Below are 6,459 nucleotides of genomic sequence, written 5' to 3'. Positions count from 1 at the left end.
TCTTTCTCTTTCTCTCTCTCTCTCTCTCTCTCTCTCTCTCTCTCTCTCTCTCTCTCTCTCTCGTCTCTACTTCCTCCTTAACTCCCCTTCTCATGCCCTAAATATACTCTATTCCATACTGTATCTGTCATATGAGTGGTACCTCAAGGTGATACTACAACATAGGCCCACAGAAGTACCCTGTTCCATACTACACCTCGACCAAACATATTCTGCATCTTTTTTTGTTATAAAACAATTGGTGTCGTGACTTGAATTTAGAAACTCTCTGCCACATGGACTTTGCAGTCATTGGATCGCTCCCTACATCTATCCACTTAACTACCAGCTAATTGGTAAGTTCCCTCCCCACACTGGTCAGCAAAAACATCCCCTGGTCCTAAGGGAGGGCTATTGAGCTTGCAGCCACCCTGCTGTGTCCTTGAGGATGGAGGCATTCACAGTCTTTACTTGCCTTCTCACTGAACCTGTGTTCTAGGACCTCTACCCCTAGGTGACCCCCTCCCTCTTGTTCTCCAGGAAGCGGTTGTCTCTTGCTGCTGAAAAAAAATTCCTAAGTTTTAAAAAAAATATTCTAAGCTTAGGTAAACCTTTCTCCCTCAGCATCTGAGACTCAAAGCTCGGTCTCTGGCCCCACCGCTCACATGGCGACCTGGTGAATGGGCCTGGTTGTTGTCTCTAGCTACCGCATTCATTTGATCTTGGGACACTGGAATGGACAAGTCACTGGCTTCTTTCCTACTGTCACCGAAAGGGGATGTTCTCGCTGCCATGCCTCCCAGTCTAATTCACAGGCTAAATGTGGCCCCGTTATTCACAAACGAATAACTACATGGCCTCTTAAAGGTGCTTTTACAACTTATCAGAGATCCATAGGCTTTTCCCCTCCTCCACCCTCTCCTATTCTCTCCCTGCTTTGTTTCTTTGCTCTCACTCCTGGTTCCCCACCCCATTGATTCTTCATTCTGCCCCACCTCTTCCTGTCTTCCTTCCTGCCTGGTACTCTGCTCTGTGGAGTCGCTGCAAGTGCTTCTCCATTTCCAAGGCCACCACTGACTTCATCTCGGCCCACTCAGTCCTGCCACCCTGCTGCTGGTGCTCCTTGCTGTTGGTGGCAAGGCACTGCACCACACCACCCTGGGAGCCCTGAGAGTACTTGCTCTCCCACCTGATCAGAGTGCTAGGAGGCAGAGAGAACTCTGCTTCAGGCACTGCTCTCGGTCCTGCTCCCTTTGCCCGCTACCAAGCTGTGCAGTGCCCCTCACACTATGCTGTTTAGATTCTTCTGTTTGTCCTTGCCATGTGTCTGTTGTTCCATTCTAAGATACACAGCAACACTTCTACAGCTTCATTCCAAAGTATAACACGTGACTTACTTTCCTCCAGGTGGAGCTTAGCTTCAGCATCATCTGAATTAAGGACAGTCCCAGAACCATCCACCATCTTTCTTATGGTCAGTACTCAGTTTGTTGCTTTTAGGAGTACAGCCTGTCAAAGACATTTTCCAATTAAGATAAAGTTTTCATTCTATCGAGCCTTGGTAAATAATGATTTCTAAATAGTAAAAAGTTAAAGATCACTGCAATAAATACACTTTTAGCCCTGTTTTTGCTACTGTCATTAAGTCACTGTGTGCTCTCTTTATTTGCTAGATACATTCTAAAACAAACAAACAAACAAACACAGATTATCTAACTCAGATATGCTTAATAGATATTGACTCTCAATCTTGTCAGAAATCTGCTAAATGTAACATTAAATGTTTAAACTTATTATAACAGACAGAGACACCCAAATCCTGACAGTTTGTTCCCAAGGTCTCAGAAAAAGATGTGGGCAAAGCAACAAGATTCTACCCGGATTGTAGTATGAAAACCACTGAGAAACACTGGTTGCCTTGCCCTCTGCCAGGGCTTGGCTTATACTCTGGACAAACAGAGGATACTCAAAGAGTTAAATGTCTCATATTACCTAAGTTAAGGTGGGTCATTTCTCTAATGTACCTACTCCACAGTAGAAAGACTTTTGTCTTCTGGGAATGATGGCCAGACTAACAGCCCAAGTTGCAAGGGAAACTACAGGGACCAGGGAAAACGGTTTTAGTAATGGACTACAGACCAACCTCTGTCATTTTAATTAATGACATCTAGATTGCAATTTATTCTTCCCAGATTTCTGAATAGTTTGACAGCTAAGCTAACTGTAGCTTGACAGCTAGAAAACAGACCTAGCTCCTTACTCCAAGGTAATCCACCACTATATTAGCTGATTAGTCAATTTGTTAACTAGTTAAAACTACCAGATTTCTTATCAAAAAGGCAGTCAGGTTTGCCTTGCTCACAGACTTCACAATAAAGGATACACAAGTTCAGAGGTAAGCTTTAACAGATGTAACCTTCTGTTACTTCCTTATCTAAATTAAGTTTCTAGTAACTAAATGATTCATATTTCCTCTACTTGCTATGCTATTGATTCTAACAATCAATAGAGTTCTTATTTATTAGCCTATTCCTAATAAAACATTCCACTATGTGATGCACTTTTATAATCACAAGTTCAGTTTTCTTTGATTGCATTTTAACTATAAACATAAAGTGTTTCTCATGCTAAATCTATAACACAGCTATCATAGTTACAAATATGTTTCCTTTGGTTATCTTTTACTATAGACTTAAGATATTTTTATGTTAAACTATATGATCAACTATCATATTCAAAAGGTCATCAAATTTTCAAATTTCCTTTGTCCTTTAAATGTAATATATTCAGTCTCCTAGACAAAAGGAAAAAACTCTTTTTTTCTCCTTCTGTTCAAGCAAAGGTTTATGTCTTCCCTATGTTCATCTTAAAAAGACTATTAATATTGTTAACAAATTTATTTTGTAAACATAAGCTTCAGTAAACTCACTAAGATCTACCTCACATGGACCAAATAAAATCTATCCAGATAAGTACACCTGCCAATTGATAGCCTAAGATCCAACTTGCAGTCTATCACAAAGGGTGGGACTCCCATCATCCCCAGCCACCAAGACCTAAGGGTTCTAAATGTACTTTCAAATGTACACCTAAGAATTTTTTTCTCCCAAATGTATTTAACTTTATTCTGTACTGCTAATATCTATATGTGTGTGTTCCAGTATCTAGTCAAGTCCAGGCATTTACTACATCCAGAACAGCTCCAGAGAAGCAACCCACAGACACTTCAATCTACTCTCACAGACACAGACACTTCTACTGAACCTGCTCCTTTTTACCCACAGATGGTTCCACAGACCATGGACAGCAAGGAAACAGCCAACAGCACTCCTAAGACTGGACCAACATACTCATACCCATTTTTTTTTAGGTTTCCCAGAGACATGTCACCCTAAAGTCAGTAGAAAGTAGCTAAAGATCAGGACAGCCCTATTCTTGCTTCACTGTCACTTCTGTTTAGTTTTTCTTTTTTTAATTAAACCAAAATGGAAGAATGTTAGCAATCCATCTAGACTCTGCCCCAGTTACCTGTCAACACCCAGGTATATCTGACTCACTACGAAAGGGACTGTTTGCCCCCTCCTCATTCTCTTACTCTTTTATCTTCTTACTCTCTTACCCTCTATGTCCACTCTCCCCCTACCCCTTTTCCAAATGTCTCTGGCAGGCCTCTTCTCTCTCTCTCTCTCTCTCTCTCTCTCTCTCTCTCTCTCTCTCTCTCTCTCTCTCTCTTTGCTGGGGGCCAGCCCCTGCCCCTGAGGGGTCTTCTTTCTTGTTGGTTCTTCTTGAGGCAGTGGAGGGAGAAAAATGTCAGTGAAGGTTAAGACTTTGTCTTATGAGATATTTAGGGTTGCGGAATAATAAAAGTTTACTTATCTACTTCTAAGTTACTAAGCTATTGTATCTGACCTGACTTCTGTGATCCTCTGAGGCAAGAAATTGCAGTCACTGTCACTTAACACCTCATTCTAAAACAGCAGGAGATAAAGTAAGATTAATTGCTAGAGCCTTTTCCCTTTTGTCCACATGCCTCTTGATTATTGGGCTAGGGGGAAGTTTGGAGAAATGAACTTCTATTGAACCAGGAGAAGAGAATAACACTTACAGAAGGAAAAATTTTTACATAAGCCAATATGCATATAAATTCATATACAGATTCACACATACATATTTATATACTTCCATTCAAACTGGTTGGACTCAGCTTGCACACATTCTCTCAATTACATACTTACACACACATACACAGTCATATATTCTCATAATTACATACTTATAGACACATCTATACTTACATATGCATATGGATCAAAAGACCAAGCACCTGTGCAGAAAGAACTCACTCATTCAGGATGAAAAATGAGTTACAATCTTTATTGCACAGAGAAAGAAAAAGCTTCTACCCTTTAAGGCTAAATGAATTAAAACCACCATTGTAAGAAAGAAGCTTTGTTCTTCTTAATAAGACTAAGCCTGCCTTGTTATAAAGAAAGGACTTGTTCTATCCCATGGTAAGGAGAAGCCTGCCTGCTCCTCCTGCTCTCTCTGAAGCTTCTTCTTTTCTCCTCTTTCCCTCTGCATTCTGCACATTGCTCTGTTAGTTTTTTATGTTGCCTATAGTTTCTAAGTTATTCCACTCTGTATTCTCCTTCTAATCTTGCTCTCTCCTCCTGCTCTAAAGCCACAACAATGTTCCTACTCTCAATGCCTTTTCTCCCAAAGCTATGCCTCTACTTCTAAGTTCTTCTTGAGTTCAGTTCTGCCTAAAAAGTGTTCTGTCTAAAACTTCTCAGCTCAGTTCCCTCTCATAGCTCAGTTCTTCTCAGCTCAGTTCTTCTCAGCTCAGTTCCAACTGTTCTCTTTGTCCTCAGCACTTAAGCATCTTTCAGAATACATGATCACATGTTACAAAGTTCATTGCAAGTTCACACAAAAATCAAATCATAAATTGAAATAGAAGTTTACAACAGAGGATGTTTACATGCATATCCATTAGGAGTAATTATCTGACTAAACATCCATCACCTGTCTAACTCCACAGGTTCATTATAAGTTGAAAACCATAACTAAGTTATTAGTGAAGTTTTGTATAGATAAATCCAGTCAATATTTTATCTCCTGTCCTATCACCTATAATAAATTGTTAGTTCCCTTTTTATGACCTTTGGTTAATTGTTTTACAACCTTTTGAAATGTACTCTGAGTAGGAGAAAGTCTGGTTACTATCTAAGAGCAATCAACTGGTGACACATGGGAGACTTAGAGAGTTCTCATTGCAGTTTGACTATCAGAAAAGGACCTAATAGTAGTCTCAATATAAAAGAGCTTTATAATCATTGATATAATTTTAGGAATTCTTATAGGATCATCATTAAGACTTAAGAAGTCATCTGTTTGTCTATATAGCATCACTATAAGTCAATGCGTTATCATAGATCTGCAAAGATCTGCTCCAAATAGGTGGACTATTACCTGGTGATTGTTATATATGTTTAATAATAACAGAAAATGCATATTAATAGCAAGAATCTTTCAAAAAATTAGTTCTTTTATGGCTTTGACCAATAAAAGAGAACCTGTTGCAGATTATATAATAATCTGAAGCACACCATCTCAGGAAGATCACCTGCTAGTATTCAGCTTGTCCTATTATGGCTCCTGACAACTCTCTGCCTTTCTCTATATCTACTCCCTCCTCAACTCCCCGTCTCATGCCCTAACTAAACTCTATTCCATACTATATCTATTGTATGGCTGGTACCTCAGGACGATGCCTCAACATGGGCCCACAGAGGCATCCCATTCCACATAACCATACTTCACTTCTACCAAACACATTCTGGCTCTTTCTTTTGTATAAAATACAACAAGGGTGGGCCAACTCAAATTCCTGAATCTGGGCCTGAGAGGTAGCAGAGCCGGTCATCCCACCAGTCCTTAAACTCCCACACCACAAGAGGGAGCTCTCCAGAACTGCCTCAGCTAGCACATCCAGTGCTGCAGTAAGCAAGGGCAAAATCAGCTCTCCCACCCTAATGGCCTTACAGCTGGTCCCACTCCCACAGCAGTAGAACCAGCTCTATTTTGTTGTCCAGGCAAGAAGCAATGTCTGCTCTCCTAAGTGCTGCAGTGTGTGAGGGGCTGGTCCAGCTCCCTTGTTATCAAAACCACCAGGGCCAGCTCTTCTGCCTGCTGCAGGTAGAGAGGAGTGAAGTGGGGGACTTGTTTTTAAAACCTTAGGATTCAATAGGTGAAGAGTTGGTTTTGTTTACTTGTTTGGTTGGTTGTTTTGTTTTTGAAGTTTTTGGTGTTGCCTACTGTTTTAAACACCTCTTATATTTCTTTTATATAAATTGATCGTCTATTGGATTAGATATCTCTCCTTTACATGACTATCCTCCTTTTGAGAAGACATTTCTTGAGTGCTTTATCCATAAACTATTAAAATGACAGCAACATCAAATTGTACAAGACACTTAA

The sequence above is a fragment of the Grammomys surdaster genome, unplaced genomic scaffold (assembly GCF_004785775.1).
Source record: "Grammomys surdaster isolate TR1022 unplaced genomic scaffold, NIH_TR_1.0 125982, whole genome shotgun sequence".
Classification (NCBI taxonomy): Eukaryota; Metazoa; Chordata; class Mammalia; order Rodentia; family Muridae; genus Grammomys; species Grammomys surdaster.
This window is presented reverse-complemented; position numbering follows the sequence as displayed.